We start from the raw sequence: 26,105 nt of genomic DNA on the forward strand, positions 1-26,105 counted from the left end.
CAGGGCCAAATCCAAAGGTGAACCCCAGGAGCTGTGCGTACAAAGAAGAGAAAGGGAAATCTCTCCCAGCAGCCTCAGGAACAGGGGATTAAATCTCTACAATCAACTTGATGTACCTGGCATCTGTGGAATACCTGAATAGACAACGAATCATCCCAAATTGAGGAGGAGGACTTTGGGAGCAACGATATATATATTTTTTCCCTTTTTCTTTTTTTGTGAGTGTGTATGTGTATGCTTCTGTGTGTGATTTTGTCTGTATAGCTTTGCTTTTACCATTTGTCCTACGGTTCTGTCTCTCCGTTTTTGTTTGTTTGGTTGGTTTTTTTAGTACAGTTTTTAGCTCTTGTTATCATTGGTGGATTTGTTTTTTGGTTTGGTTGCTCTCTTCTTTCTTTCTTTTTTTATTACTTAAAAAAATTTTTTTAATAATTAATTTTTATTTTAATAACTTTTTAATTTAATTTAATTTTATCTTCTTCTTTCTTTCTTTTTTCTCACTTTTATTCTGAGCCGTGGGGATGACAGGCTCTTGGTACTCCAGCCAGGCGTCAGGGCTGTGCCTCTGAGGTGGGAGAGCCAAGTTCAGGACATTGGTCCACAAGAGACTTCCCAGCTCCATGTAATATCAAGTGGCGAAAATCTCCCAGAGATCTCCATCTCAACACCAAGACCCAGCTCCACTCAACAACCAGCAAGCTCCAGTGCTGAACACCCTATGCCAAACAACTAGCAAGACAGGAACACAGCCCCATCCATTAACAGAGAGGCTGCCTAAAATCATAATAAGGCCACAGACACCCCAAAACACACCACCAGACGTGGACCTGCCCAACAGAAAGACAACATCCAGCCTCATCCACCAGAACACAGGCACTAGTCCCCTCCATCAGGAAGCCTACACAACCCACTGAACCAAGCTTAGCCACTGGGGGCAGACACCAAAAACAACAGGAACTACAAACCTGCAGCGTGAGAAAAGGAGACCCCAAATACAGTAAGTTAAGCAAAATGAGAAGACAGAGAAACACACAGCAGATGAGGAGCAAGGTAAAATCCCACCAGACCTAACAAATGAAGAGGAAATAGGCAGTCTACCTGAAAAAGAATTCAGAATAATGATAGTAAAGATGATCCAAAATCTTGGAAATAGAATGGAAAAAATACAAGGAACGTTTAACAAGGACCTAGAATAACTAAAGAGCAAACAAACAGAGATGAACAACACAATAAGTGAAATTAAAAATTCTCTAGAAGGGATCAATAGCAGAATAACTGAGGCAGAAGAACATATAAGTGACCTGGAAGATAAAATAGTGGAAATAACTACTGCAGAGGAGAATAAAAAAAAAAAAAATGGAAAGAATTGAGGACAGTCTCAGAGACCTCTGGGACAACATTAAACGCACCAACATTCAAATTATAGGTGTCCCAGGAGAAGAAGAGAAAAAGAAAGGGATAGAGAAAATATTTGAAGAGATTATATTTGAAAACTTCCCTAATATGGGAAAGGAAATAGTCAAGTCCAGAAAGTGCAGAGAGTCCCATACAAGATAAATCCAAGGAGAAACATTCCAAGACACATATTAATCAAACTATCAAAAATTAAATACAAAGAAAACATATTAAAAGCAGCAAGGGAAAAACAACAAATATCACACAAGGGAATCCCCATAAGGTTAACAGCTGATCTTTCAGCAGAAACTCTCCAAGCCAGAAGGGAGTGGCAGGACATAGTTAAAGTGACGAAGGAGAAAAACCTACAACCAAGATTACTCTACCCAGCAAGGATCTCATTCAGATTTGACGAGAAATTAAAACCTTTACAGACAAGCAAAAGCTAAGAGAATTCAGCACCACCAAACCATCTTTACAACAAATGCTAAAGGAACTTCTCTAGGCAGGAAACAGAAGAGAAGGAAAAGACCTACAATAACAAACCCAAAACAATTAAGAAAATGGTAATAGGAACATACATATCGATAATTACCTTAAATGTAAATGGATTAAATGCTCCAACCAAAAGACACAGATTGGCTGAATGGACACAAAAACAAGACCCATCTATATGCAGTCTACAAGAGACCCACTTCAGACCTAGGGACACATACAGACTGAAAGTGAGGGGATGGAAAAAGATATTCCATGCAAATGGAAATCAAAAGAAAGCTGGAGAAGCAATTCTCATATCAGACAAAATAGACTTTAAAACAAACACTATTACAAGAGACAAAGAAGGACACTACATAATGATCAAGGGATCAATCCAAGAAGAAGATATAATAATTGTAAATATTTATGCACCCAACATAGGAGCACCTCAATACATAAGGCAAATACTAACAGCCATAAAAGGGAAAATTCACAGTAACACAATCATAGTAGGGGACTTTAACACCCCACTTTCACCAATGGAGAGATCATCCAAAATGAAAATAAATAAGGAAACACAAGCTTTAAATGATACATTAAACAAGATGGACTTAATCGATATTTATAGGACATTCCATCCAAAAACAACAGAATACACTTTCTTTTCAAGTGCACGTGGAACATTTTTCAGGACAGATCATATCTTGGGTCACAAATCAAGCCTTGGTAAATTTACGAAAATTGAAATCGTATCAAGAATCTTTCCCGACCACAACGCTATGAGACTACATATCAATTGCAGGAAAAACTCTGTAAAAAATACAAACACATGGAGGCTAAACAATACACTACTTAATAACCAAGAGATCACTGAAGAAATGAAAGAGGATATCAAAAAATACCTAGAAACAAATGACAATGAAAATACGACGAACCAAAACCTATGGGATGCAGCAAAAGCAGTTCTAAGAGGGAAGTTTATAGCAATACAATCCTACCTTAAGAAACAAGAAACATCTCAAATGAACAACCGAACCTTACACCTAAAGCAATTAGAGCAAGAAGAACAAAAAAACCCCAAAGTTAGCAGAAGGAAAGAAATCATAAAGATCAGATCAGAAATAAATGACAAAGAAATGAAGGAAACGATAGCAAAGATCAATAAAACTAAAAGCTGGTTCTTTGAGAAGATAAACAAAATTGATAAACCATTAGCCAGACTCATCAAGAAAAAAAGGGAGAAGACTCAAATAAATAGGATTAGAAATGAAAAAGGAGAAGTAACAACTGACACTGCATAAATACAAAGGATCAGGAGAGATTACTACAAGCAACTATATGCCAATAAAATGGACAACTTGGAAGAAATGGACAAATTCTTAGAAAAGCACAACCTTCTGAGACTGAACCAGGAAGAAATAGGAAATATAAACAGACAAATCACAAGCACTAAAATTGAAACTGTGATTAAAAATCTTCCAACGAGCAAAAGCCCAGGAACAGATGGCTTCACAGGCGAATTCTATCAAACATTTAGAGAAGAGCTAACACCTGTCCTTCTCAAACTCTTCCAAAATATTGCAGAGGGAGGAACACTCCCCAACTCATTCTACGAGGCCACCATCACCCTGATAAGAAAACCAGAAAATGATGTCACAAAGAAAGAAAACTACAGGCCAATATCACTAATGAACTTAGATGCAAAAATCCTCAACAAAATACTAGCAAAAAAATCCAACAGCACATTAAAAGGATCATACACCATGATCAAGTGGGGTTTATCCCAGGAGTGCAAGGATTCTTCAATATATGCAAATCAATCAATGTGATACACCATATTAACAAACTGAAGGAGAAAAACCATATGATCAACTCAATAGATGCAGAGAAAGCTTTTGACAAAATTTAACACCCATTTATGATAAAAACCCTCCAGAAAGTAGGCATAGAGGGAACTTACCTCAACATAATAAAGGCCATATATGACAAACCCACAGCCAACATCGTCCTCAATGGTGAAAAACTGAAACCATTTCCACTAAGATCAGGAACAAGACAAGGTTGCCCACTCTCACCACTATTATTCAACATAGTTTTGGAAGTTTTAGCCATAGCAATCAGAGAAGAAAAAGAAATAAAAGGAATCCAAATCGGAAAAGAAGAAACAAAGCTGTCACTGTTTGCAGATGACATGATACTATACATAGAGAATCCTAAAGATGCTACCAGAAAACTAATAGAGCTAATCAATGAATTTGGTAAAGTAGCAGGATACAAAATTAATGCACAGAAATCTGTGCATTCCTATACACTAATGATGAAAAATCTGAAAGTGAAATTAAGAAAACACTCCCATTTACCATTGCAACAAAAAGAATAAAATATCTAGGAAGAAACCTACCTAAGGAGACAAAAGACCTGTATGCAGAAAATTATAAGACACTGATGAAAGAAATTAAAGATGATACAAATAGATGGAGAGATATACCATGTTCTTGGATTGGAAGAATCAACATTGTGAAAATGACTCTACTACCCAAAGCAATCTACAGATTCAATGCAATCCCTATCAAACTACCAGTGGCATTTTCCACAGAACTAGAAGAAAAAATCTCACAATTTGTATGGAAACACAAAAGACCCCGAATAGCCAAAGCAATCTTGAGAAAGAAAAATGGAGCTGGAGGAATCAGGCTCCCTGACTTCAGACTATACTACAAAGCTACAGTAATCAAGATAGTATGGTACTGGCACAAAAACTGAAATATAGATCAATGGAACAGGATCGAAAGCCCAGAGATAAACCCATGCACATATAGTCACCGTATCTTTGATAAAGGAGGCAAGAATATACAGTGGAGAAAAGGCAGCCTCTTCAATAAGTGGTGCTGGGAAAATTGGACAGCTACATGAAAAAGAAGGAAATTAGAACACTCCCTAACACCATACACAAAAATAAACTCAAAATGGATTAAAGACCTAAATGTAAGGCCAGACACTATTAAACCCTTAGAGGAAAACATAGGAAGGACACTCTATGACATAAATCACAGCAACATGTTTTTTGATCCACCTCCTAGAGTAATGGAAATAAAAACAAAAATAAACAAATGGGACCTAATGAAGCTTAAAAGCTTTTACACAGCAAAGGAAACCATAAACAAGATGAAAAGACAACACTCAGAATGGGAGAAAATATTCGCAAATGAAGCAACTGACAAAGGATTAATCTCCAAAATTTACAAGCAGCTCATGCAGCTCAATATCAAAAAAACAAACCACCTAATCCAAAAATGGGCAGAAGACCTAAATAGACATTTCTCCAAAGAAGATATACAGATTGCCAACAAACACATGAAAGGATGCTCAACATCATTAATCATTAGAGAAATGCAAATCAAAACTACAATGCGGTATCATCTCACACCGGTCAGAATGGCCATCATCAAAAATTATACAAACAATAAATGCTGGAGAGTTTGTGGAGAAAAGGGAACCCTCATACACTGTTGGTGGAAATGTAAACTGATACAGCCACTATGGAGAACAGTATGGAGGTTCTTTAAAAAACTAAAAATAGAACTACCATATGACCCAGCAATCCCACTACTGGGCATATACCCTGAGAAAACCATAATTCAGAAAGTGTCATGTACCACAATGTTCATTGCAGCTCCATTTACAATAGCCAGGACATGGAAGCAACCTAAGTGTCCATCAACAGATGAATGGATAAAGAAGATGTGGCACATATATACAATGGAATATTACTCAGCCATAAAAAGAAACGAAATTGAGTTATTTGTAGTGAGGTGGATGGACCTAGAGTCTGTCATACAGAGTGAAGTAAGTCAGGAAGAGAAAAACAAATACCGTATGCTAACACATATATATGGAATCTAAGAAAAAAAAATGGTCATGAAGAACCTAGGGGCAAGACGGGAATAAAGACGCAGACCTACTAGAGAATGGACTTGAGGATACGGGGAGGGGGAAGGGTAAGCTGGGACAAAGTGAGAGAGTGGCATGGACTTATATATACTACCAAATGTAAAATGGATAGCTAGTGGGAAGCAGCCGCATAGCACAGGGAGATTAGCTCGGTGCTTTGTGACCACCTAGAGGGGTGGGATAGGGAGGGTGGGAGGGAGGGAGACGCAGGAGGGAAGAGATATGGGAACGTATGTATATGTATAACTGATTCACTTTGTTATAAAGCAGAAACGAACACACCATTGTAAAACAATTATACTCCAATAAAGATGTTAAAAAAAAAAAGAATACATCTACAGATGGAACAATTCTCACAGAACACTGCCTGAACACTAGCAGAAGACCTTGGACACCGGAAAGGACAAGAATGATCCCCGCATAACCAGGTAGGCCGAAAGAAAGAAGGGAAAAAGAAGAGGAGAGGAGGTGGGATGGGATCTGCACCCCTGGGGGAGAGCTGAAGCAAAGGAGAGGCTCCCACATCTGGGGTAGCCCCCTCACTGACGGGGAAATCCGTTGGGACAGAAGGGGAGCATCTGAGGCTGTCAGAGGAGGGTGAAACGGCCAGTCTGTGGCAGACAGGAGAGAGTGAGACCTACACAGATGGTCTGTGCCACAGCCCTGCACACCCCAGACTGGGACATGTGCCCGCCGGTGCACACAAAGGCTGAGAGCTGGAACGTGGGGATTGGAGAGAAAACCCAGTGGGAGGACTGATGTTGGCTGTGAGGAGACAGCCTGAGGGGATGGGAGGGAGGAAATCTGCATACAGGAATGCTTGTGGAGGAAACCCAGACTGCCATAGAAGCAAGGCTCCACTGCTGAGTGACGCATGGTGGGGGGGAGCCACCATTGCAGCCTCTCTCTCCCCACACGCCAGCCCCCTGCCCTGCCAGGTGCTAGGAAAAGCCCCCACCAGGGCTGACCTTTGCACGTCAGCCACCAAGTGCTAAGAAAGGCACCTACTAGGGCTGGACCTCTCGCACCGGTGGCCGCTGTCTTTCCTGCACACCTGTTATCGCCGGGGCCCCCACAACCCAGGCAGTCGTGCCACCTCCACGCCCTGTCTTCACAGGGACAGACCTGAGTGCTCTAGGGCAGCCTCCTGTGGGTGGCCCACACCAGAGATGGGGCTAAAACCACAGCTGAGCCCCAAGGGTGGGGCAACTAAGGAAGAGGTAAAAAATCTTTCCATGCAGCTGCACAAACCACAGATTAAATCCCCGCAATCTGCTTGGTAAACCCTGCATCTATGGAGTATCTGAATGGATGAGTGTTCCCAAAACTGAAACCGGTCTAGCTCTAGGAGCTGTGGACTTTGAATCAACAAGTGTTCCCAAAACTGAAAGCGGTCTAGCTCTAGGAGCTGTGGACTTTGGGGACTACTACACGCAGGAGTTGGGCCAGGTCAGAGTCTAAGCTGCTCGCACAGTGCCAACAGCGGGACCAGAGACCTACCTAGAGGTTTCAGAGGGCCTCCTGGGGAGGCGGAGGTTGGCTGTGACTCACAGTAGGGGCAAGGACACTGACAGCTGAGACCCCAGAAAATATAATTATTACTATTTTTTAATGTTTTGTTTTGTTCTGTTATTTTTTATTATTATGTTTTTATTTAGTTTTTAAATTTTTTAATGTGTTTAAATTTTTTTTATATTTCTATTTCTACGTTACTTTTTTCTTCTGTGATTTTCCTTTTTTTCTTTCCTTTGTTCTATTTTGTTTTTATCTTTTTTCCTCTATTTGTTCTTATCTTTTTTAAAATCGTTTTTGTGTGTTTGTTTTGTTTGCTTTTTCCTTCAGTTTGAATTCTGCTTTTGTTTTGTTTTTTATTTTTTGTTTTTGTTAGTTTTGTTTTTAATTCTTGGATTTCATTTTGGGATTCTTTTCCTTGGTTGTTCTCTTGTTTTTTTGTTTTCTCTGTTTTATGTTTTTGTTTCTTATTTTGTATGTGTGTGTTTCTTTGGGTTTTGTTTTATTTTTGTTTGTTTGGTTTTGCTTTTACCATTTGTCTGGGATTTTGTTTGTCCATTTGTTTGCTTGTTTGTTTTTAATTGTTGCTGTTGCTGTTTGCTTGTTTTTGCCTTTGCTATTTGTCTTGGGTTTTGTATGTCTGTTTGTTTTCATTTGTTTTCTTCCCACCCTTTTTTCTTCGTTCTTTCTTTTTCCTTTTCTTTTTTTTCCCCTTTTTTCCTGAGCCATGTGGCTTGCGGGGTCTTGGTTTCCAGGCCGGGAGTTGGGCCTGAGCCTCTGGGGTGGGAGCTCTGAGTCCAGGATGCTGGAACGCCAGAGAATTCCTGAGCTCTCCTGGAGGTCTCCATCTCAATTCCAAGACCCAGCTTCACCCAACTGTGTGCAGGCTCCAGTGCTGAATGTCCCATGCCAAAAAACAAGCAAGACAGGAACACAAACCCACCCATCAGTAGACAGGATGCCTAAAGTCATACTAAGCCCACAGACACCCCAAAACACACCACCTGATGCAGCCCTGCCCATCAGAGGGAAAAGATCCAGCTCCACCCACCAGAATGCAGGCACCAGTCCCTCCCACCAGGAAGCCTACACAAGCCACTGAACCAACCTCACCCACTGGAGGCAGACACCAGAAGCAAGAGGAACTACGACCCTGCAGCCTGCAGAAAGGAGACCTCAAACACAGTAAGTCAGACAAAATGAAAATACAGAGAAACATGTTGCAGACCAAGGAGCAAGGTAAAAACCCACAAGACCAAATAAATAAAGAAGAAATAGGCAATCTACCTGAAAAAGAATTCAGAGTAATGATAGTAAAGATGATCCCAAATATCGGAAATAGAATGGAGAAAATACAAGAAACGTTTAACAAGGACCTAGAAGAACAAAAGAACAAACAAACAATGATGAACAACACAATAACTGAAATTAAAAATACACTAGAAGAGGGACTTCCCTGGTGGTCCAGTGGGTAACACTCCACACTCCCAATGCAGGGGGCCTGGGTTCAATCCCTGGTCGGGGAACTAGATCCTGCATGCATGCCACAACTAAGAGCCCACATGCCACAACTAAGAAGCCCACATGCCACAACCAAAAGATCTCACATGCTGCAATGAAGATCCTGCATGCAGCAACTAAGAACGGGCAGAGCCAAAATAAATAAATAAATATTTTTTAAAAATACACCTGAAGGAATCAATAGCAGAATAACTGAAGCAGAAAAACAAATAAATGAGCTGGAAGATAGAATGGTGGAAATAACTGCCGAGGAGGAGAATAAAGAAAAAAGAATGAAAAGAAATGAGGATAGTCTCAGAGACCCTGGGACAACATTAAATGCCCCAGCATTTAAATTATAGGGGTCCCAGAAGAAGAAGAGAAAGAGAAAGGGCCGGAGAAAATATCTGAAGAGATTATAGTCAAAAACTTCCCAACATGGGAAAGGAAACAGTCAATCAAGTCCAGGAAGCACAGAGAGTCCCATACAGGATAAACCCAAGGAAAAACATGCTGAGGCACATATTAATCAAACCATAAAAAATTAAGTATAAAGAAAAAATATTAAAAGTAGCAAGGGAAAACAACAAATAACATAAAAGGGAATCCCCATAAGGTTATCAGCTGATCTTTCAGCAAAAACTCTACAGGCCAGAAGGGAGTGGCAGGATATATTTAAAGTGATGAAAGGGAAGAACCTACAACCAAGATTACTCTACCCAGCAAGGCTCTCATTCAGATTTGATGGAGAAATCAAAAGCCTTACAGACAAGCCAAAGCTAAGAGAATTCAGCACCACCAGACCAGCTTTGCAACAAATGCTAAAAGAACTTCTCTAGGCAGGAAACACAAGAGAAGAAAAAGACCTACAAAAACAAACCCAAAACAATTAAGAAAATGGTAATAGGAACGTACATATCGATAATTACTTTAAATGTAAAAAGATTAAGTGCTCCAACCAAAAGACACAGACTGGCTAAATGGATACAAAAACAAGACCCATATATATGCTGTCTACAAGACACCCACTTCAGACCTAGGGGCACATACAGACTGAAAGTGAGGGGATGGAAAAAGATATTCCATGCAAATGGAAATCAAAAGAAAGTTGGAGTAGCAATACTCATATCAAACAAAACAGACTTTAAAATAAAGACTGTCATAAGAGACAAGGAAGGACACTACAAAATGATCAAGAGATCAAGCCAAGGGACTTCCCTGGTGGCACAGTGGTTAAGAATCTGCCTGCCAATGCAGGGGACACAGGTTCGAGCCCTGATCCGGGAAGATCCCACGTGCCACGGAGCAACTAAGCCCATGCGCCACAACTACTGAGCCTGTACTCTAGAGCCTGTGCTCCGCAACAAGAGAAGCCACCTCAATGAGAAGCCCGCACACTGCAACGAAGAGTAGCCCCGTTCGCCGCAACTAGAGAAAGCCCACACACAGCAACGCAGCAAAAAATAAATAAGCCCCCGCTCAACGCAACTAGAGAAAGTGCGCGCACAGCAACGCAGCCAAAAATAAATAAATAAATTTATATCTATAAAAAAAGACATCAAACCAAGAAGAAGATATAACAATTGTAAATATTTATGCACCCAACAAAGGAGCACCTCAATACATAAGGCAAATTCAAACAGCCATGAAAGGGGAAGATAACAGTAGCACAATAATAGTGGGGGACTTTAACACTCCACTTACACCAATGGACAGATCATCCAGAAAGAAAATTAAAAAGGAAACAGAAGCCTTAAATGACACATCAGACCAGATAGACTTAATCAATACTTATAGGACATTCCATCTGAAAGCAGCAGAATGCACTTTCTTCTCAAATGCACACAGAACATTCTCCAGGATAGATAATATCTTGGGTCACAAATCAAGCCTCGGTAAATTTAAGAAAATTAAAACCGTATCCAGCATCTTTTCTGACCACAATGCTATGAGAATAGAAATCAATTACAGGAAAAAAAAAACTGTAAAAAACACAAACACATGGAGGCTAAACAATATGCTACCAAGAGATCACTGAAGAAATCAAAGAGGAAATCAAACAATACCTAGAAACAAATGACAATGAAAACACGACGACCCAAAACCTATGGGTTGCAGCAAAAGCAGTTCTGAGAGGGAAGTTTATAGTAATACAATCCTACCTCAAGAAACAAGAAAAATCTCAGATAAACCTAACATTACACCTAAAGCAACTAGAGAAAGAAGAACAAAGAAAACCCAAAGCCAGTAGAAGGAAAGAAATCATAAAGATCAGAGCAGAAATAATGAAGTAGAAATTAAAAAAAAAATAGCAAATATCAATAAAACTAAAAGCTGGTTCTTTGAGAAGATAAACAAACTTGATAAACTTTTAGCCAGATTCATCAAGAAAAAAAGGGAGAGGACTCAAATCAATAAAATTAGAAATGAAAAAGGAGAAGTTACAACTGATACTGCAGAGATACAAAGGATCATAAGAGATTACTACAAGCAACTATATGCCAATAAAATGGACAACCTGGAAGAAATGGACAAATTCTTAGAAAGGTACAACCTTCTAAGACTGAACCAGGAAGAAACAGAAAATATGAACAGACCAGTCACAAGTAATGAAATTTGAACTGTGATTAAAAATCTTCCAACAAACAAAAGTCCAGGACCAAATGGCTTCACAGGCGAATTCTATCAAACTTTTAGGGAAGAGCTAACACCTATCCTTCTCAAACTCTTCTAAAAAATTGCAGAGGGAGGAATACCCCCCAAACTCATTCTATGAGGCCACCATTACCCTGATACCAAAACCAGACCAAGATATCACAAAAAAAGAAAATTACAGGTCAATATCACTGATGAACATAGATGCAAAAATCCTCAACAAAATTCTAGCAAACTGAATCCAACAACACATTAAAAGGATCATACACCATGATCAAGTGGGATTTATCCCAGGGATGCAAGGATTCTTCAGTATACACAAATCAGTCAATGTGATATACCACATTAACAAGCTGAAGAATAAAAACCATATGATCATCTCAATAGATACAGAAAAAGCTTTTGACAAAATTCAACACCCATTTATGATAAAAACTCTCCAAAAACTGGGCATAGAGGGAACCTACCTCAACATAATAAAGGCCATATATGACAAACCCATAGCAAACATTATTCTCAATGGTGAAAAACTGAAAGCATTTCCTCTAAAATCAGGAACAAGACAAGGGTGCCTACTCTCACCACTATTATTCAATATAGTTTTGGAAGTCCTAGCCACGGCAATCAGAAAAGAAAAATAAATAAAAGAATCCAAATTGGCAAAGAAGAAGTAAAACTGTCACTGTTTGCAGATGACATACTATACATAGAAAATCCTAAAGATGCCACCAGAAAGCTACTAGAGCTAATCAATGAATTTAGTAAAGTCGCAGGATGCAAAATTAATACACAGAAATCTCTTGCATTCCTATACACTAACAACAAAAGATCAGAAAGAGATTTCTGATCTTTCAGTGGTAAATGGGAAACAATCCCATTTACCATTGCAACAAAAAGAATAAAATACCTAGGAATAAACCTACTTAAGAAGGCAAAAGTCCTGTACACAGAAAACTATAAGACACTGATGAAAGAAATAAAAGATGACACAAACAGATGGAGAGATATACCATGTTCTTGGATTGGAAGAATCAACACTGTGAAAATGACTATACCACCCAAAGCAATATACAGATTCAATGCAATCCCGATCAAATTACAAATGGCCTTTTTCACAGAACTAGTACAAAAAATTTTACAATTTGTATGGAAACACAAAAGACCTCGAATAGTAAAAGCAATCCTGCGGAAAAAAAAAAAAGGAGCTGGAGGAATCAGGCTCCCTGACTTCAGACTATACTACAGGGCTACAGTAATCAAGACAGTATGTAGAAAGATAACCAACAAGAACCTACTGTATAGCACAGGGAACTCTGCTCAATGTTATGTGGCAGCCTGGATGGGAGGGGAGTCTGGGGGAGAATGGATACATGTATATGTATGGCTGAGTCGCTTTGCTGTGCACCTGAAACTATTACAACATTGTTAATTGGCTATTCTCCAATATAAAATAAAAAGGTTTTAAAAAAAGACAGTAAGGTACTGGCACAAAAACAGAAATATAGATTAGTGGAACAGGATAGAAATCCCAGAGATAAACTCACACAGCTATGGTCACCTAATCTATGACAAAGGAGGCCAGAATATACAGTGGTGCAAAGACAGCCTCTTCAATAAGTGGTGCTGGGAAAACTGGACAGCTACATGTAAAAGAATGAAATTAGAACACTCCCTAACACCATACACAAAAATAAACTCAAAATGGATTAAAGACCTAAATGTAAGGCCTGACACTATAAAACTCTTAGAGGAAAACATAGGCAGAACACTCTTTGGCATAAATCACAGCAAGATCTTTTTTGACCCACCTCCTAGTGTAATGAGAATAAAAACAAAAATAAACAAATGGGACCTAATTAAATTTAAAAGCTTTTGCATAGCAAAGGAAACCATAAACAAGACAAAAAGACAACACTCAGAATGGGAGAAAATATTTGCAAACGAAGCAACAGACAAAGGATTAATCTCCAAAATACACAAATGGCTCATGCAGCTCAATATCAAAAAAAACCAGACAACCGAATCCAAAAATGGGCAGAAGACCTAAATAGACATTTCTCCAAAGAAGACATACAGATGGCCAACAAACACAGGAAAAAATGCTCAACATCACTAATTATTAGAGAAATGCAAATGAAAACTACAATGAGATATCACCTCACACCTGTCAGAATAGCCATCATCAGAAAATCTATAAACAATAAATGCTGGAGAAGGTGTGGAGAAAAGGGAACCTCTTACACTGTTGGCTGGAATGTAAAGTGATACAGCCACTATGGAGAACAGTATGGAGGTTCCTTAAAAAACTAAAAATAGAACTACCATACGACCCAGCAATCCCTCTACTGGGCATACACCCAGAGAAAACCATAATTCAAAAAGATACAACCATAATTCAAAAGACAAATGTTCACTGCAGCACTATTTACAATAGCTAGGACATGGAAACAACCTAAATGTCCATCAACAGAGAAATGGATAAAGAAGATGTGGTACATATATACAATGGACTATTACTCAGGCTTATTTATTTATTTATTTACTTATTTATTTTTGGCTGCATTGGGTCCTCGTTGCTGCACATGGGCTTTCTTTAGCTGTGGTGAGCAGGGGCTACTCTTCATTGCAGTGTGCAGGCTTCTCGTTGCAGTGGCTTCTGTTGTTGCAGAGTACAGGCTCTAGGTGCGTGGGCTTCAGTAGTTGCGGCGCACGGGCTCAGTAGTTGTGGCGCACGGGCTTAGTTGCTCTGAGGCATGTGGGATCTTCCTGGACCAGGGTTCAAACCCGTGTCCCCTGCATTGGCAGGCGGATTCTTAAGCACTGCGCCACCAGGGAAGCCCTACTTGGCCTTAAAACGGAACGAAATTGGGTCATTTGTAAAGACGTGGATGGACCTAGAGACTGTCATACAGAGTGAAGTCAGAAAGAGACAAACCAATATCATATATTAATGCATATATGTGGAATCACTGGTATAGACGATCTCATTTACAAAGCAGAAATAGAGACACAGACGTAGAGAACAAACGTATGGATACCAAGGGAGAAAAGGGGGGGTGGGATGAATTGGGAGATTGGGATTGACATATATACACTATTGATACTATGTATAAAATAGATAACTAATGAGAACCTACTGTAGAGCACAGGGAACTCTACTCAGTGCTCTGTGGTGACCTAAAAGGGAAGGAAATCCAAAAAAGAGGGGATATATGTATACGTATAGCTGATTCACTTTGCTGTGCAGTATAAACTAACACAATATTGAAAAGCAACTATACTCCAATAAAAAATTTTTAAAATCTTGTAATAATCTATAATGGAAAAGAATCTAAAAAAGAACGTATGTATAAGTATAACTGAATCACTCTGCTGTACAGCTGAAACTAACACTGCATTGTAAATCTACTATATGCCAATTAACTTTTTAAAAAAGAAAGAAAAGGTGAGAGTGAATAATACCCTGAACACAGGAGGAAGGGTTGGTTGACTTTTTATAGGAGTGAGGACAGTTCTTCCATAGTAACAGGACAGAAGGCAGAGTATTTGGGCACAGCCACGGGTTGCATGGACTGGTGTGGATATAGGAGCCTGAGGAAGTTCATTTCTGGCTGCTTCAATTTTCTCAGTGAAATAGGAAGCACAGCCATCAGCTGAGATGGTGTGGCCTTTTGAGGGGAGGGGTCACTCTCTCTGGAAATAACAAGGCAATGTGGAGGTCATACGGTGACCTGGGATTCCTTTCTCCTAACTCCTTCTGTTTGGAACAGAAACAGCCACATCTCTCTGTCCTAAAGATAACTCTTCCTGGACATCACATCACTTTCCAGCTACCATCCTGTGCCTCATCTCCTTTCATTAAAATTAACATCATGATACAAATGAACTTATTTACAAAACAGAAGCAGACTCAGACATACAAACTTATGGCTACCAAAGGGGAAAGGGGGAGAGGGGATAAATTAGGAGTTTGGGATTAGCAGATACACACTACTATATGTAAAATAGATAAAACAACAAGGTCCTACTGTATAGCACAGGGAACTGCATTCAATACCTTGTAATAACCTATAATGGAAACAAATCTGAAAAAGAATCTATATATGTATGTATGCATAACTGAATCACTGTGCTGTACACCTGAAACTAACACAACATTGTAAATCAACTATACTTTGATTTTTTTAAAAAATCAGTTAGGATAGGAAAATCTTTAATATTAACTACATTTATGACTAATTTATTTCTTTCAAGGGTTGATAATGAAAACAAATTTGGATTTCTGATCCCTCATGAGCGAAAGTCTCAACTGTGCACTGCTGTGTAAAATAATATTTTGTGAATATTTGCAACTTATGAGAAGTCACTTTTTTTACATATTTTAAAATTATAATACCTCAGTCAAATTCTCGTAAGGAAAGTTATCTATTCTCTGGTTGTGCTCAATATCAAAATAACAAATATAAAACCAGTAGGTATTGAACAAGAAAAAAAATTAACATCATGAAAGAATTGTCAGCACTGTCCAGCTCTGTCCTTCATGTGCCACCCGCTCACAACTCTCTCTGATCTGAGTTCCCTCCACCACATACACACGCCATCCTGAGGACCACTAAGGACCTCCATGTCAAAATAATAATAATAATAATAATAATAATCGGGACTTCCCTGGTGGCACAGTGGTTGAGCGTCCGCCTGCCAGTGCAGAGGACACAGGTTCAAGCCCTGGTCCGGGAAGATCCCACATGCTGCGGAGCAACTAAGCCCGTGTGCCACAACTACTGAGCCTGTGCTCTAGAGCCCGCGAGCCACAACTGCTGAGCCCACGTGCCACAACTACTGAAGCCCGCGCACCTAGAGGCCGTGCTCCGCAACAAGAGAAGCCATCGCAGTGAGAAGCCCATGCACCGCAACGAAGAGTAGCCCCCGCTTGCCGCAACTAGAGAAAAGCCCGCGCGCAGCAACGAAGACCCAATGCAGCCAAAAAAATTTTTTAAATCCAGCGATGCTTTCAGTCCTGTCTTATACCTCTGAAGCACTTGGTACTGTTGAGCTTTTTTTCTTCTCAAAAAGCTTCTTCTTTTGGCCCCCTTGACATTGCACTCTCCTGGTTTCCCCACTCACTTATCTGACCGCTCCTTCGCAATTTCCTTTGCTTCTCCCTCTGCTCTTTTTTTTTTTTTTAATATTTATTTATTTATTTGGCTGTGCCGGGTCTTCGTTGTGGCACGTGGGATCTTCGTTGTGGCATGCAGGATCCTCTTTTTTTTTTAGTTGCAGCATGTGGGATCTAGTTCCCTGACCAGGGATCGAACCTGGGCCCCCTGCATTGGGAGTGTAGAGTCTTAGCCACTGGACCACCAGGGAAGTCCCTCTCCCTCCACTCTTATTTTAAGTTGGAGTCCTCAGGCTTGTATCCCAGGCTTTCTCCTCCTTCTCCTTTACAAGCTTTCCCTGGGCTGTCTCAGTCACACCTACTGCCCCTCTCCTTGTGGTTCTTCCCTCAGTGAATTGTGTCACCATCCACTCATTTGCATGAACCAGGGGCCTGGGCACCTTCCTAGATGTCTCTTCTTATCTCCTACATCCAATAAGCTTTGCAGATTCTACCACCTAAATATCTCTCATATGTCTTTATTCTTCATTTTATTTGTTGCCATAGGGGCTCAATAAATATTGAGAAGCCTATCATTCTATTTCATTTATTTCACATGATAAAAAATAAGCCTCATACCATACTAAGAAATCGGTTCCAAGTAGACAAAAACCTAAATATGAACAGCAAGAATATAAAGCTTTTGGAAGATAATGAATGAAAATATCTTCATGACCTCAGAGTTGAGAAAGATTTCTTAAATAAGATATAAAACCACTAACCATAAAGGAAAATTGATAAAATTCAACTACTTTAAAACTAGGAAACTATTTAAAGAGTGAAAAGGTGAGCCACAGTAGAAGAGATATTTGCAACACATATAACCAACAAAAGGCTGGTATTCAGAATACACAAAGAACTACAAATTAGTAATAAAAACAAAACTCAGTAGAAAAATGGGCAAGGGACTTGTATGGGCTCATGATAAAAGAAGAACTCCAAATATCCAATAAGCATGAAAAGGTGCTTAACCTCATCTATCAGAGAAATGAAGAACGAGGGAAGAGGGAGGATGAATTACCAAGGGGCAGGGGAACTTTTGGAGGTGATGGGTATGATCATTATATTGATTGTGGTTCTGTTCACAGATGTTTACTCATCAAATTGTCACTTTAAATATGTACAGTTTGGTGTACATCAATTATACCTCAATATAGCTGTAAAATACACACACACACACACACACACACACACACACAATGACATACCATTTCACATCCACCAGACTGGAAAAATATTTTTTTAAATTTTATTGAAGTATAGTTGATTTACAATGTTGTGTTCATTTCTCCTGTACAGCAAAGTGACTCAGTTATACATATATATTCTTTTTCATTATGGTTTATCACAGGATATTGAATATAGTTTCCTGTGCTATACAGTAGGACCTTGTTGTTTATCCATTCTATATACAATAGTTTTTTTTAAATTTTATGGCAAAATATTTTTAAGTCTGACAATAACTAGTGTTGAGGAAGATATGTAGGAATAGAAACTCTGATACACTGCTGGTGGGGATCTGAATTGGTTCAACCACTTCGGTTAAAACAGTTTATCTATTCAAGTTGAAGGTACACATCCCCCAAGACCCAGCAATTCCACTCCTAGCTATATATCCTAGAGAAATGTGCACCTATCTTTCCCAAAAGATATACAGAAGATACATAGCAGCATTGCACATAACAGCCCAAACTGGAAACCACCCAACAGTCCATCAAGAGGAGAATGAATAAACTGTGGAATATTATACAGCAATGACAATTAAACTATAGCCACATGCAACAACGTATATGGAGCATACAGATATAAAGTTGAGCAAAAGAAGCAAGGCACAAAGGAACACATACAGTATGATTCCATTTATATAAAGTGCAAAAATAAACAAAACTACATTCTTGTTTAGGGATGCACAGATAGATGATAAAACTATTTGTGAAAAAGCAAGGAAATTGCTATCATAAAAGTTAAGAGTGGCTCCTTGTAAGACGAAGAGTAAATTGTAATTGGTGAGGACACAGGGGAGGCTTCTAGGGTGCTGACAAAGTTCTAGTTTTGGACCTGGGTAGTGGTCATACTGGGGTTCACTTGTAACAATTTTTACAAGTGTACAAACTGTACATTTGTTTTACTTTTCTGTATGCATGTCTGTGTATTATATTTTACAACAAGAACATTTTTTAAAGACCTGGGATACAATTCTGAGTTGCACCAAATTTAAGGGAAGGGCTGCAGGAAAAGGAGTCTAGGAAAGAGACGGGGCAGGCGGCAACCCAGGAGAGAAGAAGCTGCCAAATTTCCAAAGGAAGTGGACCACAGCACCAACCCTTATTTACCCCTGCTCCACAGGATGCATCAGAGCAGGTCTGAGAGCCACCAGCCTGGGTCTTTGCAACCATGATAGGAATACGCTTGCATGAGAGGAAAATGAGCGAAGGCACAAACAGACGGGAATACTATTAGGAGGCAAACATATGGGGAAATGTCTACTCTTCCTTAATGAGAGAAGACATACAAAATTTTGAAAACTGAATGGCAATTTTTTTGCCTATTATAGTAGCAAAAATTGAGGGGAGGCGGAAGAAATCACAATATGTCAGGCTGGAAAGAGTACCAAATTGATGTTTGGAGTTACTGGCTGCTGATGCTATGAATAAACATGATCCCTTTAAAATAAAATCTGGCAATTGCATCAGGAAATTGTAAATGCTCATACCTTCTTATTCAGTAATCCTACTTCTGGGAATCTATGCTAGGAAAATTATGGAAAGGAAGGAAAATGTTATATGAACGAGTCTGGAAGTGACTCAAGTATCCCTCAACAGGGAAACCATTGAATAAACTTTGCTAAGCACCACTAAGTAAAAATCATAATTATGATAATGGGAAGGAAGGAAACTAAGATTTATTTAGTGATACTTCTTAACATGTATACTATACTAAGTACATTACTTTATCTAGTTAAATGCGGCCACCTCCAAAGTCTTTTATTGTTACTTTCATTTAAATATAGAGAAACTGGGACTTCCCTGGTGGTCCAGCGGTTAGGACTCCACGCTCCCAATGCAGGGGGCCCGGGTTTGACCCCTGGTCAGGGAACTAGATCCTGCACGCCACAACTAAAGATCCCACTGCCGCAACTAAGACCCAGCACAGGCAAATAAATAAATAAATAAATAAATATTTTTTTTAAAAATAAATAAATATGGGGCTTCCCTGGTGGCGCAGTGGTTGAGAATCTGCCTGCCAGTTCGGGGGACACGGGTTCGAGCCCTGGTCTGGGAGGATCCCACATGCCGCGTAGCAGCTAGGCCTGTGAGCCACAACTACTGAGCCTGCGCGTCTGGAGCCCGTGCTCCGCAACAAGAAAGGCCGCGATAGTGAGAGGCCCGCGCACCGTGATGAAGAGTGGCCCCCGCTTCCAGAAACTGGAGAAAGCCCTCGCACAGAAACGAAGACTCAACACAGCCAAAAATAAATAAATAAAATAAAGAATTATTAAAAAAAAAAAAGAGCAATGGCCAAGAGAAATTGTTCTCCCAGACATTAAATAAATAAATAAATAAATAAATAAATAAATAAGGAGAAACTGAAGCTCAGAGAAGCAAATTAACTTGCCAAAGATTACACAGCTAGTGAGGGGTAGAACCAAGATTTGAGTACTATGTCTGAATATGAAACCTCTGTTATTTTCACTCCATTACACTGCAACATGAAAACAAATACTTCTGCTAGCATTTCTTGAAGTATTTTTTTCCCAAAACACATAAGACATTACTAATAGGTCTTTTTAATACAGATTTAAAAGGTTTCTTTAGTAGTAACTGGACTTCTCAGAGCCTTTATTATACATTTATTCATTTGACAAATATTTATTGGGTATATCAGACACTTAGGTGTTGGGGATACAGCAGTGAACAGTGACACAAGATCCCTGACCTCATGAAGCTTATATTCCAATCAGAAGAGGCAAAATACAAATAAATATGCCAAATTACTTCAGATTGCAGCAAGTGCTGTGCAGGGAATTGACAGGGTGATATGGGAGATGGGAATTGAGAGGGAAGGGCTACTCTAGATGGGTTGATCACAGAAGGTTCCTCTGGGTGACATCAAGGAGCCTGAAGGGAGAGTCTTCTGGGCAGGGGAACAGCAAATGCAAAGACCCGGATGAGGGAGAGAGTTTGTTGTTTTACAGGAATAGAAAGAAGCCGACATGACTGGGAGAGAGTGAGTGAAGCAGAGTGACCAAGCTAAGGAGTTGGGATTCTATTCCAAGAACAAAGGAAAGCCCTTGGAGGGTTTTAGGAGGGTTGCTGACATGATTTGTTTTTTTTTTTTTTCAAAACTATTCTGGCTGCTCTGTGGAGAACAGAGTGGAGTGAAGCAAGAATGAAGGCAGAAGACCAGTAAGGAGACTACTGCTTCAAGCCAGGCAGAGAGGACAGCGGCTTGGGCCAGGGCGGCAGCCACGGAGATGGAGAGAAGTGGAAGGATTTTGGTTATGTTTTGAATACTGGACCAACCAGACTGTCTGGTGACTTGGAAGTGGATGACAAGTGAAAGGGAGGAATCAAGAATGACTCCTAGTTTGGAATTAACATATACACACTATTATGTATAAAATAGATAAACTACAAGCTCCTACTGTAGCACAGGGAACTATATTCAATGTGTTGTAACAACCGATAATGGAAAAGAATCTGGAAGAGAATATATATATATATATTATATATAATTTATATATATAATATACATTATATATAAATTTATATATATATAAAAAATATATAATTTATATATATAAAACTGAATCACTTTGCTGTACACCTGAAGCTAACACAACATTATAAATTAACTATACTTCATTTTTTTTTTAATTTTTATTTATTTATTTATTTTTATTTATGGCTGTGTTGGGTCTCCGTTTCTGTGCGAGGGCTTTCTCTAGTTGCGGCAAGCGGGGGCCACTCCTCATCGCAGTGCGCGGGCCTCTCACTATCGCGGCCTCTCTTGTTGCGGAGCACGGGCTCCAGACGCGCAGGCTCAGTAATTGCGGCTCATGGGCCTAGTTGCTCCGCAGCATGTGGGATCTTCCCAGACCAGGGCTCGAACCCGTGTCCCCTGCATTGGCAGGCAGATTCTCAACCACTGCGCCACCAGGGAAGCCCTATACTTCAATTTTTTAAAAAATGATTATTAGAAAAAAGAATGACTCCTAGGTTTGGGGTTTCAGCAGCTGCATGGATGGTGGTGCCATTTATTAGGATGGTGAATATTTGAGAAAGAGCAGATTTGGGAAGGTCAGAGGAATGAATGGTTATGTTTTATATATACTGAATCTGAGTTGCCTATTAGACATTCAAAGGGTAATGCCAGTGGACAGCTGGATATACAGATGAGCAGTTCAGGGCAGTGGTCAGGGCTGGAGAGAAAGTTGGGAGTCCTTAGAACATCGATGGTTTAAAGCCTTGAGACTGGATGAGTTCACCTAGGGAGCAAAAGTAAATAAAGAAGAGGACCCAGGATGAGCCCTGGGGCTGTCCAGTGTTTAGGTACCTGGTAGAGAAGCAACAACCAAGAAAGGAAACTGAGCTGTGAACTGTCAAGAGAAGAGCTCTAGATTGCAGTGTGCCCAAGCCTTCTTGATCATGGAAGCTTTTTGTCATGGGGCGGCTTGTGCTCAGCAAAACACATGAGGGAAATGCTGGCTTATGCTACTGTAAGTGGAGAGGCGGGCTACAAAATGATGTGCAAATTATGATCACACCCATGTACAACCATGTACAGAACACACCTGCATGTGTGCTCAGTAAACATTTGTTGACTGAATTAAGAATGAAAAGTAATATACATATGGTATCACAACCACTACAAGGGGATAAACAAAAATGACAGTAGTTGTTAGTAGAGAGATATGATTAGAAATAGTTTTTTCAAATCTTCTGCAATGTTTTATTGCCTATTTTTTTTCTAACGGTGTTTTGCCAATTCCATGCATCCATCTGTCTCTGCTGCATTCAGGGCCACTGTTCCCAGACACTCTAGGAATCTGCCTGTTCTCTCCTGCTCACTTCAGAATCCTTGACACCTGTTTAATTTTAATTCCATTCAGTGCCATCAATAAATATTTACTGAATCATCTTCAGCCTAGAGAGATGATTAATACATGGGGCCCCTGCCCTCACCTTGCTCACAGTCTAAAGGGAGATAGATGTGTAAACCTTACTCAAAATCTACTTCCCGGGTTTCCCTGGTGGCACCATGGTTAAGAATCCTCCTGCCAAGGCAGGGGACATGGGTTCGAGCCCTGGTCCGGGAAGATCCCACATGCCGCGGAACAACTAAGCCCGTGTGCCACAACTACTGAGCCTGCGCTCTAGAGCCCGCGAGCCACAACTACTGAAGCCTGTGTGCCTAGAGCTCGTGCTCCGCAACAAGAGAAGCCGCTGCAATGAGAAGCCCACGCACCGCAACGAAGAGTAGCCCCCACTCGCTGCAACTAGAGAAAGCCCGTGCACAGCAACAAAGACCCAATGCAGCCAAAAATAAAATAAATTAATTAATTTAAAAAAAATCTACTTCCCCTCTAGCCCCTCTTATTCAGTCTATCCCTGAATTTTGACCCCTGTTTATTTACACTTTCCTGCTTCAAGTCAATTCCCTCCAGCTTCCAGCTGTGGCCCTAGCCCTGCCCCTCCAAATAGCCCATTCATATTTCTAATGAGGGTAAATAAACTCCACTGGCAAATATCTGGAATAAAAGGTTACAGTGGAGTTTCTACCACAGAGGTGATTTTCTGAGTCCCTGCGTGAAATGTCTTTTACGGACAATTGTTCATTGCTGTTAAATGTGTCTCTGTATGTGACTTGCTTCTCTTTGTTTTTGGAATAGCTCCTAAGGGTATTGATTGGTTTTGCTAGGAGAAGGCACCTTACACTGTAAAACACTCTACCATCTACCAGGATATCATCTCACGGAGCTTTGATTATGTTAATTAATACATTTTGCCAAAAAAGAAAAAATACTGGCTCATGCAAACATAGTAATTGTTTATGTTTGTTGAGAGCGTACCATGTGTTAAGCATCACTCTAAATGCTTTATTCAAATTAATTCTTGTAATCCTCCTAATGTCCTATGAGGAAGATACTAGTATTACTCTGCTTTGCAGACAAGGCCAGAAATATTAAGTAACTTACCTGTGATGTTACAGCTGGTAGGTGACAAAATTAGGATTCATACCCAGACAGGTGCCACCCTCACTATACTCACTGTAAACCTACTCCCATATACAGATAAAACAATACAAAAAGTGTTGTAGGATGTAAGTCAATTAACATTGACTACCACCTGATTCATACTAAGCTCTTATAGCAGACCTAGCATACTTTCATATCATGCAGTTAGAAGTGGCAAAACTTTGAGACACCAAAATGTCCCATTAGAACATGTGAACTTCATATTCTTTTCAAACAAAAGCATTTTGTTGAGGTTACAAAAGAGTAACATGCCTAACTTTGCTAAAAAACAATTACTATCTTGAAATGTTTTAGATGTAATCCTAGTCCCAAAGGAGCTAAACCCCGCAAAGGCCTGTAATTAATTTACTTTGCTTAAGAAATATTTCAGCAGAGCAAAGACTAGCACGTTGGAACCTTGCCATGGCACTGTTCCCTATAAAACCAATTTAGTATTAGGCCAGAGGCCTTGGATGGGATCCAAAGGGGGTTTATTTCTGAAGTAATCAGAGACCCTTCCTAGATGGTGACTTCCCTTCCTGAGGCAGTACTATGGCCTGAATACAGAGGAAAATGTTTTCTAGGACGATCTTGTTAAACTATTAGCTAATTAAGTAATCAAGGCAGCTCTTTTAAGAATAAAAGGTTAGTAGAGAAATAGGTGCCCTTACACATGGTCAGTGGGAATGTTGGCTGGTCTTCTCTCTTTGGAGGGAAATTTGACAATTACTACCTAAGTTCAAAACGCACACATCCTTTGCCCCATATGCGGGAATCTATCCTAAAGACATCTCACATCTGTGCAAAATCTACATTCAAGATGTTCATTGCAAATAATGCCATTTGCAGGAACATGGATGGACCTAGAGATTATCATACTAAGCGAAGTAAGTCAGAAAGAGAAAGACAAATACCATATGATATCACTTATATGTGGAATCTAAAATATGACACAAATGAACATATCTACAAAACAGAAACAGACTCACAGATATAGACAACAGACTTGTGGTTGCCAAGCGGGGAAGTGGTGGAGGAGGGAAGGATTGGGAGTTTGGGATTAGCAGATGCAAACTATTATATATAGGATGGATACAACAAGGTCCTAATGCATAGCACAGGGAACTATATTCAATATCCTATGATAAACCATAATGGAAAAGAATATGAAAAGGAACATATATACATATATATATATATATGTATAAATGAATCACTTTGACACATTGTAAATTAACTATACTTCAATAAAATTTTTAAAAAAAGATGTTCATTGCAGCACTGTTTGTCATAACAAGAGACCAGAAATAATCTCTAAATGCAAATCAATAGGAAACCAGTTAGATAAATTATGATACATCCATACAATGGAACTCTATGCAGCCATTAAAAAGAGAGAAAATGTCCATACAATGGAATATTACCAGTAATTTTAAAAAGAACACAATCAAAAAAATGGGCAGAAGATCTAAATAGACATTTCTCCAAAGAAGACATACAGTTGGCCAAAAAGCACATGAAAAGATGCTCAACATCACTAATTATTAGAGAAATGCAAATCAAAACTACAATGAGGTATCACTTCACACCAGTCAGAATGGCCATCAGCAAAAAAATCTGCAAACAGTAAATGCTGGAGAGGATGTGGAGAAAAGGGAACCCTCGTACACTGTTGGTGGGAATGTAAATTGGTACAGCCACTAGGGAGAACAGTACTGAGGTTCCTTAAAAAACTAAAAATAGAGCTACCATATGATCCAGCAATCCCACTACTGGGCATATATCTGGAGAAAACCATAATTCGAAAAGATACATGCACCCTAATGTTCATTTCAGCACTATTTACAAGAGCCAAGACACAGAAGCAACCTAAATATCCATTGACAGAGGAATGGATAAAGAAGGCATGGTACATATATACAATGGAATATTACTCAGCCATAAAAAAAGAATGAAATAATGCCACTTGCAGCACCATGGATAGACTGAGAGATTATCATACTAAGTGAAGTAAGTCAGACAGAGAAAGACAAATATATGATATCACTTCTATGTGGAATCTAAAAAATGATACAAATGAACTTCTTTGAAAAACAGAAACAGACTCAACAAACTTAGAAAACAAATTTATGGTTACCAAAGGGGAAAGGTTGTGGGGGGGGGACAAATTAGGAGGTTGGTATTAACATAAACACAGTACATATAAAATAGATAATCAACACG

At 39.5% G+C, this 26,105-nt stretch overlaps 1 protein-coding gene across 1 annotated transcript in view; it reads right to left on the reverse strand.

The window, feature by feature from the left end:
• RTL5 (retrotransposon Gag like 5) overlaps positions 1-26,105 on the reverse strand; it is a 69,316-nt gene that overhangs the window by 31,493 nt on the left and 11,718 nt on the right. The window lies entirely within an intron of this gene.

This window comes from Eubalaena glacialis, chromosome X, assembly GCF_028564815.1.
Source record: "Eubalaena glacialis isolate mEubGla1 chromosome X, mEubGla1.1.hap2.+ XY, whole genome shotgun sequence".
Taxonomy (NCBI): Eukaryota; Metazoa; Chordata; class Mammalia; order Artiodactyla; family Balaenidae; genus Eubalaena; species Eubalaena glacialis.